Source organism: Sciurus vulgaris, assembly GCF_902686455.1.
Source record: "Sciurus vulgaris genome assembly, chromosome: 3".
In the NCBI taxonomy this organism is placed as follows: Eukaryota; Metazoa; Chordata; class Mammalia; order Rodentia; family Sciuridae; genus Sciurus; species Sciurus vulgaris.
In genome coordinates, this window is record NC_136463.1 from 125154428 (window position 1) to 125162060 (window position 7633).

A 7633-nucleotide genomic window follows, 5' to 3' on the forward strand; every position below is an offset into this window, starting at 1 on the left:
CTACAGTGTTTACCTAGCCCATAGGAGGCACAGGGTTTGATCCCCAGCACCACATAAAACTAACTGTGCAACTAAAAATTTGTGTTTAGAAAAATCCTTGCCATAGGGTCAAATAAGATATCCAGCACTGCATCATAAATGCCAACACACTCTAACGAGTCTAAGACACTATTATTCCATTTGTTAAGATGAACTAACACTGCCACAGATTTTTATAAATCAGAGATCACAAACTGAATACCTATAAATACTTCTCTCTAAATATCTTCAGGACATTTATTTAGTCTGCATTTATTTTGGCACACAAATTTTTTTTAAAAAAGATATTAATGGATAACTAACATTAAATAAAATTGGCTGATTTGATTTCATGAGAGAATGCCATTTCTAACCTCTCTCGGAAATCAATTTGGTGATACAGGATCCTGAATGTCTTCAGTCAGGCAGAGATGAGCCGCTAACTCATTTACAAGTGCTTGAAATGTCCTGTTCCTAAGGCCCACATTACTTCCGCTTCTCTCATACCCAGCCCAGTTCATTCCCTCTATAGATATACGAGCTTGTGACCCCTGGTTACATCAGTATTATATTACTACTAATAATGTATCAACATTATGAATGACATTTTTTCCACATTATAGCAGGTTCAAAGTTTTCCTGTAACAACATCACATTTCAATATACTTCCTTAAGAAAGGATTGAGTTACAGTCAACAAACTGAGAATTTTACATAATCTTAGAAATGTCCCAGGTGTATGTCCTCCAAGTGAAAATCATATGTTAACAGTGTCAAAGGGGAAAAAGAATTTATCTTAACATGAAATAGAGCACTTTCCTTGGGGTAGTATCCAGAAGGAATGAGGAATATGAATTATGAGGAATAACGTGTCATTAAGCTCCTGAAAAATAGTATGTTTGTAAGTCCCTGAAAACCTCTTGACACCCTGTGACCTTTAGACAGCAATCATCCCTTAACATCAGAGGACACGGTGTGCTTTAGCCACTGTGCTAAATGTCACATGCTTGACATTGTCCCAAGATACAGAAAAGGAACCAAGTAGAAATAAATTGCCTGAGATGGCAAGATAAACTCCTCTCTGTTGTCCAGAACTATATAGAAACTGCCAATTTCTTAGTGTACCACATGGGTTTCCATCTATGAATGACATCAAGGAAGAAATAAAAAGAGCTCATCGAGCAGGTGAGGTAGGTATCAGAAGTCAATAGCATTCTCACTGCACTAATTACTGGGCTCTACCAGGATCTTTTATCTTCAAAGGACCCACAGGTAATAATCAACACAGGCACTCTTGCCTTCAATGGGGTACCTGCAAAGGTTACTAGAAGGACTCAGCTGCCAGGAGACCTTCAAAGAGACAACCTTGGGAAAACTGTTAAGCAGATTGTTTTATCTGCAAAAAAAAAAAAAAAAAAAAAAAAAACCCAGCTATTTTGAGTAACAAAGGTCAGGTAAAAATAGATGTACTAATAAAGACAATAGACATGTCAAAGAAATGCAATCCTATCCGTACAATTTGGGCCTTGTTATCAAGTTCGTTTTCTGAGAAGAACTAGCCCAGCTGTAGAGATTCACTTTGACAAAGGTGTTAAGGCAGTTCATGGAGTAGTCTTTTTAACACATGGTAGTGAGACAATTCGATGTACTATGTAAAAGAAATGGGCCTCAACACATTTCCCACTCATACGAAAATTAATTCAAAATGGATCATAGGCCTAATTGAAAATGTAAAACTACAGAACTTCTAGAAGAAAATTAAGGAGAAAGTATGCATGACTTTGAGTTTGGTGATAATTTTTTAAATGCAATACCAAAAGTGAGACCCCATGAAAAAAAATTGATAAATTGGACTTCATCAAAATTCAAAACTTATGCTCTGTGATTGATAACTGTTAAGAGAACAACAACAACAACAACAAAAAGCCGAAAACTAGGGAGAAATTTTGTAAGTCATATATATCCAAAATATAGTGGGCGGGGGGACCTTAAAGTTCAACAATACAGGACTGGGGATATAGCTCAGTTGGTAGAATGCTTGCCTTTCATGCCCAAGACCCTGGGTTCAATCCCCAGTACCACCAAAAAAAAACAAAAATTAACAATTCAAAAACAAAAATAATTAATTTCAAAATGGGCAAAAGATCTGGACAAACACTTCACCAAGGAAGATATATGGATGGCATCTAAGCATAATGAAAAGCTGTTCAAGAGCATTTGTTATTAGGGAAATGAAAATTGAAATCATAATTAGATATCACTACACACCTAAGAGAGAGGTTAAAATCCAAAAAACTGACATCAAATAGGAATGTTCACTTATTGCTGGTGAGACTGCAAAACCTTACAGTTATTTTGAAGGATAGTTTGGCAGTTGCTTATAAAGTTTCACATAAAACTTAGCCATACAACCCAACAAATCTGCTCTAGGTATTTACTCAGATGACTGAAAAGTTATGTCCACACAAAACATACATGCTGGTTTATAGCATCTTTACTAGTAATTTCCCAAAACTGGAAACAGTCATATCTGTTCAACAGGTAAACAGAAACACTAAGTATGACACATTCATACAATGGAGTACAATTTGGTAATAAAAATGCTAAGTAGTCATACAATATACATGAATATTAAGTACATTTTCCTAAGTGAAAGAAACCAGACCCAAAGGCCATATATTGTGTGATTCAATTCATATGAAGTTCTGGAAAAGGCACAATTATAAAGATAGAAAAATATTTAGTGGTTTCTGGGGTTAAAGGAAGAAGGAGTGATTTATGAGGGGACACAGGCACGATTTGAGCAACAAAAGACAATTTTGCATTCCTACCAGCAATGAATAACACAGTATAACCAAAAGTATAGAATAAATATGCATGAGACCCCAAAAAAAATTGAGCTGGGGAGAGCTCAGTTGGTAGAGTGCTTGCCTTGCATGCACAAGGCTCTGGGTTCAATCCCCAGCATGAAAAAAAAAAAAAAAAAAAAAAAGAGCCCAAACTGATATGAATAAATGATTTAATAAGTAAATAAGTGAGGGAGAAGAGGCAAAATTCCTTATTGAAGAAGTTCAAATTACTTATGTAATAATTCCCTCCAGGAGATGGAGCTTAAGACCCATCCCCCCAACAGACATCTTCCCTCCAACCACCCCATAGGTTGTCTAGACATAGTGATTTGCCTACTTAGGGAAAGGGGGATATAGTAACTGTACTATCAATGCAGATAGCACCTTAAACAAGCGATCGAAGTTAACACCATTAACCAACCATGTTTTTAACAGCACATATTCCTGATATGACATGATGAGAACACCCCCACCCTGGGCATTCTTCCCTGAAATACATAACCCCAGTCTAATCATGAGAAAAACAGTAGATACACCTAAAGTGAAGTGTATTCTTTAAAATACCTAAACAGTGCTCTGTGAAACTGTCAAGGTCGTGAAAAAAGGGAAAGATGGGGCCACTGTCATAAAACCAGAGACGACAAAGGAGACATGAAAAATAACCATGATACAGGATCCTGGATTGAATCCTGGAATGGAAAAAAGAACACTAGTGGAAAGACTTGTAAAATTTGAATGAATTTCAGAGTTTAATTAATGATGTGCAAATGTTGGTTTCCTGGTTTTGACAAACGTATCATGGTTGATATAAGATGTTAACAATAGGAGAAACTGCGTGAAGAGCATATGAGAACTCTCTGGACGATCTGCAACTTTTCTGCAAATTGAAAATTGTTCCAAGATAGTTTTTCAAAAATAAAAGTATAGGAACATCAAAGAAACATAAAAGTAATTTGGGCTTTGTGGTCATTTGATTTCTGAGAGGATCCCTCCTAGCTCAAGGGTGTCCTTAGATTACCTGATTGTCCACAGAACAGCATGGATTTATTAGATGTGTGTCACTGAAATCATTTGGAAACTAATGAAGACACTGGGACCCAGGCTCATTGAAGTAGAATAGCACTTGGACTTTCATAGTTTTATAAAGTTCCATGGTGTATGATTCATACCCAAGCTAGAAAATCACTGCTCTGGTGTTTTCTATTAACTTGACTACTTACATGATCATTTATTCATTTGTTCAACAAATACTTATTAAGCAACTATTCTATGCCAGTCCTTAGCACTAAGTATACAGTAGTAGATACATAGGCAAAGACCATCCCTCCTGAAGTTTACATTCTAATACGCAAATAAATGCACACTGACTGAGTCTCTCCTGTATTTTCCAGTTCCAAGTCCCCACAGAGAGAATCTGATTGGCTTGGCCATCACTATCATCCATTTTAGGGAGTAGAACTTTTCCTAAAAGGCCCCGTCATGGGTTACCATTCAGTGTAGGTGATGGTGCCTGTAGGTCATGAGTTCCTCTCTAGTACAGTCAGCAATGGTTGAGGTTTCATGGCACATAACAGGACTCCTCAGTAAGTCAAACTAGGTTAGAAAAGCACCATGCCTGACCTAGCCAGTACTGGGTTCCTATCCAAACACAGCAGGAGCCAAACTTTCCCAGGTTAGTCTAAAGGCAAAAAAGATAAGGCTAAACTAGCCAACATGATAAAAATGGCCCTTCCATCATGAACTTCTTATTTATGAGAATTCAGAATTAATGAAACCCATAAAAAACACACAAAAGCTTGTTCCAGAAGAATAAATCACTTCTGGTTTGATTTTTTTTTTTTAACCTGTAGATACTTGCTTTTGCTGGATTTTGTTTTTCTGCTGCCTGTGATGTTTCAAAATGTGAACTTGCCTGCAGCAGATTCCTACTCCAGTTGAGACTTACTTGGACAATAATCTCTCCTGTGTCTCCCTTCATCATGTTGTATTTATTTATGCTAGCTTTGGCAATATCCTTGGAATTTTGTTCTTTGCTCTCTGAGCATGAAGAAGACAATTGGTACCAGGAAGTAGTTATCACATTTTTTTCATTCCCAAATCAGGTGGGCCCCATAATACACTCTTCACTGGTTGCCACCAAAGAAATAACACATATTTTGATGAGGCACAGAGAGTAGTCACAGAAGTAACTTGTTAACCGAGTCTGAAAAGAAAAAAAAAAAAAAAAAACACCCTGGAAGCTATTCATTACATACATTCAATTCAAATCAACAAATATTACTACCATGTTCCCAACCACAAACTGGGAATCTAAATATGAAAATACATGATTCTTCCCTGAATGGATGGTGGAAGACAGGCCTGTGATAATGGTGGTGATGTTACCAGAAATGAAGGAATAACTAGTCCAGAAACTCAGGATGAGAAGAGAGTCATTCTGAACTCAACAATAAATAAGTTACATTTGAGATGGGCTTTCAGGAACAGTCAGACTTTTTCTAAGTAGAAACTGTAGGAAAGAGCATCCAAGACACGGGAATTACTGTGAATAAAGTTAAGAAGATAAGAGAGTAAAGGGCGTGTTGGGGGGAATAGCAAAATGGTCACTCAAGCAGCTGTAACATACAGCACAGTTCTAAGGAAGGGTTCTACTTCATCATGGACCACCAAAGATCCACTGCCTGGGTTCTGCAAGCAGTGGTTAGTGTCAGGCATCTGCGGGAAAATATGGTCCAAAAATTTTGGTCACTGAACATAGCAATAGCTTATTAAATCATCACAAAGAGTATTATTAATTACCAAGCAGAACAAGAATATATCTTCAAGTCTAGTTACTATATTTATTCTCTTGAATCTATCATGAATTTGTTGAATTAGCTGCCAGGCATACTGGTAAGTGTTAGGAACACAAAGTCAACTCCACTGTAACTCATGCCCTTGAAAGCCTAATAACTGGAGATTTATTTATTCATTTATTAACTTTCTAAAAATCTGATAATGATGTATTAGTAGCAAAGAGAGAAATGGTTTTTTAAGATTTAAATAAACTTCTGTTATTAAAAGGCAGTCCTTGAGCATTATGGAACACAAACCCAGTAAAAATAAAATAAAATATCTCTGTCATCACCCAAAGATCACCATTGTAACCCTTGGTTCATATCCCTCCACATCTTCATATGCACACATATGTATTAATATGTATTTTAAGAAAATGTTTTCCTGTCTTGTATCCAGCTTTATATTTTCAGTCAATAATTTCCATTTCTTCATGTGAATAAATGCTTCTCTTCTCAAACTCAGTACATACTCAAATTTCTCCAACTGAGCCAAATGTTCTTTACAAATTGGTCCCAGCTACTAGATGGGCTAAGGCAGGAAGCTCTCTTAAACCCAGGAACTCAAGATGAGCCTGGGCAACAGAGCAAGAGCCAATCTCAAGACAAAATTTTTAAAATGTCCTTACAGTTAATATGCTAATTTCTTCAAATCCTCCCTGTGTTAGTCTGCTTTCTGTCACTGTGACAAAATACCTGAGATAAATTAACTTAAAGGAGGAAAGGCCTATTTTGGCTCATGGTTTCAGAAGTTTCAGTCCACAACCAGTTTGCTCAGTTGCTTTTCAGCCTGTATGGAGGCAGAACATCATGCTGGGAACAACAGACTGAGAAAAGATGCTCACCTCCTGGCAGCTGGGAAGCAAAGAGAGAAAGAAAGGGGAGCGGGTCCAAATATAAACTTCAAGGTCATGCCTTCAAGACCCAACTTCCTCCCACTAAGCCTCACCTCTTAAAGGTTCCATCCCTCCTAATACCTACAGGCTGGTGACCAAGTCTTTAGTATATGAGCCTTTGGGGGGACATTGAAGATCCAAGCTATAACAAGACCCAAATGCAAGACCTTCAATGCATGTCTTAGTTATGTCTTAATGTTTCTTTTACTATAGCATATCACCTTTCATTTGATTCTGACTTAATGAAGAGAACTGGTCAGTCATCCTGAAGAAAAGTCCACCTCCTGTATTTCCCTTCCTCATTGGGATGTCATTTACTTGTTGCTCTAGCTTCTATATTTCCTGTAAATTAAAGGTTCTAGGTAAAGATGTGATAGAAATATGTCCAACATTTGGAGCTAGAATACTTCATGGGTGATGACATATAGTTCATGTTGCAAAACATCGGAAAATAGATAATATCTGGTTGACTCATGATTAGAGAGGGTCAGATTGACCATTGGATAATGACATTATAGGGAGCACATAGAAGGGGCAAAAGGAGCAACAGAGTAGATCAACACAGTGTGAATCAATCTTGGCTACTTAAAGGAGATAAAATGGAGAATTTCAGCAGCATGGGGCAGTGAAAGGCCAAGGAAATCTTATAGATTTTATGGTTAAGAGGAATTATCCTTATCTCCCTGAGCTTCAGGATCTGGTTCATGAAAAGGGTCACAAATGTCTCCCCCTTTTAGGTAACTTGGGCTCCTCTTATCAACATTATTTTAGGCCTGCATTTCTTCTGCAGATAACAGGTAGTTTGCTGAGGAATGTGACATATCCTGTCCACTTAAGCCACCAGGGCTGCAGGTAAACTGCTTCTTGGAAAAGAAAGCATGTGGGAGGTCAGCACAGTGGGCCCATTTTATAAACTCATTCCCTTAACCTTGTTTTCCCACCATTTGCACCTGTTTCCTAACACCTGATTGTGACAGTCTTCTGATCTTGTCTCATAGGAGGGGGAAAATATACATATTTTGGGGACATTAAAATAC